The sequence below is a fragment of the Pinus tabuliformis genome, chromosome 6 (genome assembly GCF_031772625.1).
Source record: "Pinus tabuliformis cultivar Carrire ecotype Pingquan chromosome 6, CPIR1, whole genome shotgun sequence".
Classification (NCBI taxonomy): Eukaryota; Viridiplantae; Streptophyta; class Pinopsida; order Pinales; family Pinaceae; genus Pinus; species Pinus tabuliformis.
In genome coordinates, this window is record NC_142292.1 from 1,019,795,865 (window position 1) to 1,019,803,687 (window position 7,823).

Consider the following 7,823-nt stretch of genomic DNA (forward strand, 5'->3'; position numbering starts at 1 on the left):
TTTAACAAAACTAATATTGTATAGGCGTTTTAATTTTAGTCTTCTTTTGTACAAGGAGATGTTACAATAGTTATTACAGGGGATCATGTTGGAGCAACAATAAATTCCTTTTGAAGGTAAACACCTTTATGAGCAACCTTTGTATATAATTTTCAAATATTCACTTCCGACAGTGGTTCTATGTCAGCGTGGAGGAGTAATGGAAAAGGAGTCCCTTCATCCTCATAACATATCTCTTTCAAGGACATGGTTAGAAACAAATCCTCTTTAATTGCTCCAAATTCTCCTTTGTCTAGTCCAATATAATGAAGGAACTCATAAAAGGTCGTAAGTTTTGGAGTTTTTTTATTCGAAGGTAAAAAAAAAAAAATCTCTCCTTTTATAAATCATCTTCAATCATTTGTAGATTCAATTGTTTGAGGCCTCCCATGTTATACTTCTACTAGTAAATATTTTCGACTTGAATCACTAGTACAAAATGGCTAATTAGTTACTAAAACAACAACTAAAATTTGCATATAAATGACTATTTTTCAGTCAGTGACCAATAGTAGCTAATTCACAGTATCTTATAACACGACCAACTTTTAGTCGTTTTTAGCTTAGTCATTAATTGATTGTCTCAATTTTATTATCTAGAAGTATATTTAGTCATAAATTTGGTCATTAATTGCCACAATTAATGACTAAATATACAACAAAATATATTACTATATGATCATCTGAGAAAACCAATTAATGACCAAAGAAATATAACCAAAAATTTTGTCGTGTTATAAGATACTGTAAATTAGCTACTAATAGTCATATATATGCAAATTTTAGTCGTTGTTTGAAACCAATTAATGACCAAAGAAATATGACTAAATTTTTGTTGTGTTATAAGATACTGTAGATTAACTACTAATAGTCGTATATATGCAAAATTTAGTTGTCATTTGTTATGAAAAAATAATCATGCAGTAGTGATTTATATTTTTTTGGTAGTTTCATATGCATTATATAAATGACTAATTTAGTATTTTATAGTCATTTCATGTATTTTCATTAATAATCATTATAAACTACTAATTTAGTCGTATATTCATTTTATTTCTGTTCATCATTAATCAATATAAACTACTAATTTAGTAGTTTTAGATTGATTTTATGTGTTCATTATTAATCAACATAGATTAATTAGTATGATTTTGTGACTAAATTAAAGAAACATCATACAATGTGAATTGGTTCATCTAATATGAAAAATTCAAAATTACATATGTTAGTTAAAATACTAAACAATATCAAGTTCAATTATAAATAATTTCAACCACATAAATTATATTATATGAAATGTCAAGTATTACAATATGAGTTTCCAACTTAACATTAGCTAGACTACAATTTACACATGAAATGTTGTTTCATCACTATAAAACATTATCATTGTGTTGTCAAGTCATTGCAGGTGAATTCACCAACTATGAAGACTTGAACATTAGTCTCTATGTGTGTGTCTTATGTGGGATATTGGCTTTAAGGGTACCACTAGACCAGTTCTCTTCTCTCTCTTTTTGCATTTGTCGCTCCAATGTTAGTGTTCTCCTCTTTCTTCAAATCCTACTACTTACCATCAATACTGAGTTCCTTTTCTGAAAACAAAAGAACCTAGAATGCAAATTGTAAGACATGAAAGATGATGAACACTAGAATATAAATGAAAGTAGACTATAAAGGATTTATATTACATATACCTTAACATCAACAATGTTAAAGCCATTCTTCCCCATAAGAGAAAGAAACTCAAACAAGGTTTCTTCAGTTGAGCGATAGTGGCCACTATGTGGCCAGATGACATATATAAACAAATTAAAGTCACCATAGAAAAGAGCACCTTAGTAACTTAGTATTCAACCTTCAGGGAAAGCTTAGGCACAATCAAGCCAACTAAGTTATATGCTAAAAATCTCAAGTTGTAAATAACTTGTTAAAAAAAATAATCTAAGGTGTGATGTCTAATCCTTGTCATTTTATTTGCGAAAACAATTTGTTGTCTAATGCATGAACTTGGTAACGTATATAAACAACATGTTCTCAAATAACAACGTGAAAGTAAAATTTTCTAATAATCATGAAAATCTTTCAATACAAAATAGTTAAAAGGATTTCAATCAATATTGTGTAATATTACTTTCATCTTGAAGCTTTGGTTGTTGTTTAAACAGACATAACACCAAGTAATTTCAATTTCATAGTTAAAATACAAAGAAAAATTGAAATAAACATTCAAAATACAATCAAACAATAAAGAGAGGATATCATGGAATGGACAATGCAATTATAAAAAAATTGTTTACCTATCCATCGATATCTTATCACGCATACCTAAAACATTTGCTTGCCCAAAATAACCATGAGGTGAAAGAATCACAATATTAAAAACCATAGGAATAGTTACTAGAAACATTTCCAAAGTCGATGGCTGAAGTGCTTGAAGGATCTCCAACAAGAAATGAATCATATCCAAGACATGATCTCTATATTGTCTCTCCATCCTTTTTCCAATCACTTTTCATGTAACCTGCCCACAGTAGAGTCAAGTAACAATCAAATGAAGGAATTGACATTTGTTTTTATCTTTTATATGTATAAAATTTGAATATAATTTGTTTTGGTAACATATTAATTTGTATTTAAAGGCTTCCTATCATGAGAATGTATCAATCAAGTAGAACATCAGAAAAATTGACCTCAATGAGGTCCTCTAACAATTTCTACAATATCAATTTTTTTGTTGTTGTGATATCTTGGATAAAAAAAAGAACATATCTGCAAACGAAAAAGACATATATTACTTATGTTCAAACTATTTATATGGTGTATCCTTAGGTAACTTTTTAAGATGTACCTCTACCTTTACTAAAGCGGATTGTAGCTTGGTTAAACTCTTTATCCTTTCATTCAACATCAATTTCTGCAAGATAAATGTCACACATTATTCTTTCCCATTTCTCAACATGCTAGATATGATAAATTGAAAGCCACATATTTGCAAGAGAAAACCATTTTCTAACCAAAACAATTAAACAAACAATACCTCTAATAAAACTTCACACCTCAGAAATTACTCTCCCACGTGCTTAGACTAAAGGTGATATTCTTTGAATCATCTTTAAGTCATATTTAATGGGATATTCAAATTTTTACCATGATTTCAATTTGGTGCTAAAATAAATATATAAATCTAGGTTATTATTAGTGAACTTCAAGTATAATTCAAAAAGATAATGTCATTATAAGGTATGGAGAGAGAAACATCTTCATAACTAGGATTCTCTATTTTAGTTTGGTTTGAGTTGAGTTGGTATTTGAATATATAGTTTTCTCTAAAGAAGTGAAATAGAAAAATGAGAATAGAAATAACCCTGTGAATTTTTAATTAATTCATATCATATATCTCTAAAATAACCAGGTCATCCTTCTCTGCTATTTGATAGAGATTTATTGGCATAGAAGAATAATGAATTAACTATCAAACACAAAGATGCAATATATTAACTAAGGAAAGAAAAATGGCATGGCTTTGGTATTTGTGTGTTCGAAGGAAATCCAACAATGGTTGTGTTCTCTCTTTATCATGAAATAGTATTGAAGACACATGTTGGTTCAGAAATTGAACTCCGTTACAAATAGGAGATGGTCATGTTGGGTAAGGAACGGATGAATTGAAGGGCTCAAGGTATAGGTCCAATACATAGTTATCCTTGTCACTACAAAATATAAAGTTGTCATCATTTGCTTATCCAGGTAAAAATAAAAGTGACTTTGTATTTTTGCACTTGTGATAGTGTATGAAAAAGAGAGCACTAGTGGAAATGAAAGTGTGGTGTCCCATCATTCAACCTAACAGAAAACTTATATATTCAGTTGTTCAATACAGTGGAAATCAAATGTAAAACCCACTCAAATTGATCTTTACATGACATAATCATAATGAACTAGTACAATAGAAGCATGCTAACCAATAAACAAGAGATGATAAAAAGGAATAATGGAACATTATTTCCTGCCACATAATTGACACGAATAAAATTTCCACAGAATTCATCCAAAAAATGAGAATAACTTATGGCAAAAGAACATATCATGAGTGCTTTTTAGCCTATTTAACACATGTAGCCTAGGGAAGTAGAGGAGGCCAAATGTAGCAGGATTCCAATTGTGTGGGATATAAAAACAAAAATGTGGAAAAACATGCCTGCCAATTCAAAAAATCTCATTCTAAATAATAGAACATCTTGAGGATAGTAATGATGAAAATAGATCATGTATTAAGATCAAGCCCCTTATTGGTCATCAATTAGAAAGGCAGCTGATAATTTTTACTTGTAAAAAAAATTATCATAATTAGTGTAATGACTGTGTGTATTCTTTTGTGAATTTTTTTACATTTATACTATGGCGTCCTTGTAGGAGAGGGTGATGAAAGTTCTCCAAGATTGGTCGGATTTGTTTATCCTTTCATATGCTTATGTGAATGGACAGAGAGCTACCTTTCTTCGGTTTGGAAATTCAGGTATCCCTCCCTTTCATTTAATATGTGGAGATGCCCCACCATTGAAGGACCTTGATAGCTCTGAATCCAATCTTACAGACATAACATATGGATCTAGTCCAAATCAAGATGTTGCTATGGTGATTGGAGAGGGAGAAACAACTTGAGAATTCTTTAGTAGTCCTATTGTGGAACTTGAAAGATAGTGTAGGAAAAACAGTTTATCTATTTGTCGTGGTAGGGAGGTAATGTTTTTCTAATTGCTTAGCTTAGAAGAAGAAGAGAAGCATAAGAACCAAGATCAAGATGAGGATTTCAGGTATGGGTATAACTTTGCAATCAGAGGGAAGTATGCAAGATAATCTGATGCTTATATACAATTGGGAGGGGGAAGGTGGAGCACGGGTGAAGAAAGAAAATCCATACTATATGACGATAAGGACTATATATCATTATAATCATCTAGGAAAAATGTTCAGGAAGAATCATCTTTACGGTCACAGGTTGAGGACTTTGAATCAGTGGATGCCTCTTGCAGTGGAATTTTACCAAAAAATGTTAGTGTCGTGATGGTGGTGTCATGTGATGTGCCCCCAAAAATTCAAAATATTATAGGCAATGTCAATGAAAATTTCTTTCTCTACTCCTTAACTCATATTTCGCCCCATCCACATTTTGATAGACCAATTATCAAGATCATAGAATGATCTTTTCTTTAATGAAGGAGTCCAAGGGATAACAATTTAAGGATATGATCAATTTAAAAAAAAAATGGACAGTCTTGTCTGACTTGCAAGGACTTGGGTGTCAAACTTGTTACCGAGCCAATGTTATTCACATGTCAAAATTTTGAATATGACTTGGGGTTGAGTTTGAATGAGAGGACTTTGCTTAATATTATCTAGTCAAGGAAAAGAACCAAATTCAGAGTCCATTAGGATTATGATTCATGAAGCATAGTAACAGAGTTGGTGAGCTTAATAGGGCTCATCCTTGTCGTGATGTGTTACATTTTAATGGCATGAATGCATGAATTTTAGAAGGCTAAGATATGATATAAATCTTGGGAAATTTTGACCAAATAAATAACCCAAACCTGACACTTGAGATATGATATAAATCTTGGGAAATTTTAACCAAATACATAACCCAAACCTTAAACCTAGTAGTGTGAAATCCATTGTTTGAAGTGTGGCTACTGAAGACAAATTTCTTAAATACTTTTAAAAATTAACATACAAATAATTTATAAAAGCATGGAATTTCGTTGTCAATCAAATGTCAAATTGGATAACAATTAAAGTGATAACCCGCAATGACAATCCAAAATTGACAAGGCATATCGGACAAATGTTCAAACTCATTAGGAACATCCTAATCCTATAGCTTGCTCATCTAAAGTAACCGAAGATGTTACCTTGCCTGGGAAACATGGAATGTTAATGATATAAATGACAAAAAGATAAATAATTAAAACTGACTATTAGAACCAATGTACACAACCAATGATAAACAAAATGAAAATGGGGAAAAATGTCGCATACCCACTCCATGAGACTGCCATCCGCGTACATACTCGATGTTGCCCAAGACTAAGCAAGTCATTCCACTGGTGTCCACATCCTCATATCCACAGTAAATTCATCCTCGTATCCACATACAACCTACATTGGTCATACCCTTCCGTAAAGAAAAAAATAAAAGAAAATGAAGCTCAAAAGCCTTTTAATTGGTCAATGGTTTAAAGATTTTGAAGCGTGTATTTAAAAAGAAGATTCTCATACCAATATCCTTGCTTTCTTTGAAACTATATTCAAATACATCACTTCCTCCAAAAGCTTTACATATCGTGGATCATTATAACTCAAGTCATCAATTAAACAAATTTATGTCATCTCTAGAGTAGGGTTGCTCTGAAGAAAGCAACCTAATACACTGATTTCCCTATCATGAAATTCAGTTATGTCTACATAAACCTCTATATATGGAGATGAGAGAGTGGGGATCTAAGACATCGAGGTATGGGATATTTTGAAAGTTCCTGCATTGCATTTCAAAACCAGAATAAGCCATCTCTACACTCATTTATGAGGTAAAATACATAAATATTCTTTATGAACATCATGGAAAAAAACCATGGAAGAATTTTATGGTCTTTTCACATCTTATAGCAGGTTAACTTTTTTAATTTAGGTAGTGTATATTTTCATTAAGGAATATATATGAAACAAAGTCGTTACTTGGTTTTGTTTCATATCTATTGGATATACTGAATCTACAAACAGGACATAATAATGAACCAAAACATAATAGTCAACCTAAGCTACATCAATATATGCTTTGTATAAAAAAAAATTATGCTATACCTGACAACTAAGTAGCAAATGCAAACATTCTTAAACATTGAAACATGTTGTTTGTTCCATATGTAAAAGAAAAACGAAAATTTTGTTTTTACCAAGATAAAGTTGTCACCCATTAACAAACATTGGAGATTAGGAAGCCTCTCGAACAACAAATTGAGAAGACACATATTTATTTAAGCAAAGGAACAACACATATGACCAAATCCTTTAATGATTTAAAGCTCCCCATCATCTCAATCAATATGTCCACAAAGAAATTGTATGCATTATCGGGATATGAGTCCATTTCTAGTATGGTCAAATTACTTCCATGTTGCATATTGAGTCTCAAGATAGAGCATGAAAGCTCTTGAAACAGTTTACCATTCACTCTCAAATATTTTATCATGTATTCCCCTGCATACACATACAAGACAACCTGCGTTTATAGTGGTTTCTATTTTATCCACATACAACCTGCATTTACACTCGTTTCATTGTAAAGCATTGAAATTAATAGTAAAATCCAAACTTACATGGTTTTAGTTTGAAGCAATGCGATTGAAGAGGTTTTGTCCATATCTAGTGGCTGTTTGATGCAAATTCAGTGATTCCTCTACTGAGGACCACAAACGCAGGGAGTGCACAGAAGGTCGAATAGTGACGATCAAATATTATTTATGGTTTGGCTAGTCGAGTGGGGCATCCAATCAAATTGGATGAGCATAAAACTAAGCTTCAAAAGGGGTCCTATGCAAGTGCTTTTAAATTATATCCCTTGGAAGCTTCAACATAGTACTCAGTATCATCATACAAAGGAGCACCCAAAAATAGATCATCTAATCCTGTCGAAGTTTGAAGAACCAAGTCACCCTTTTTCAGAAGACCATTGCTACTACCATTTTGAGAAATTATTTTAATGTCAACACCTGGGATTGCTG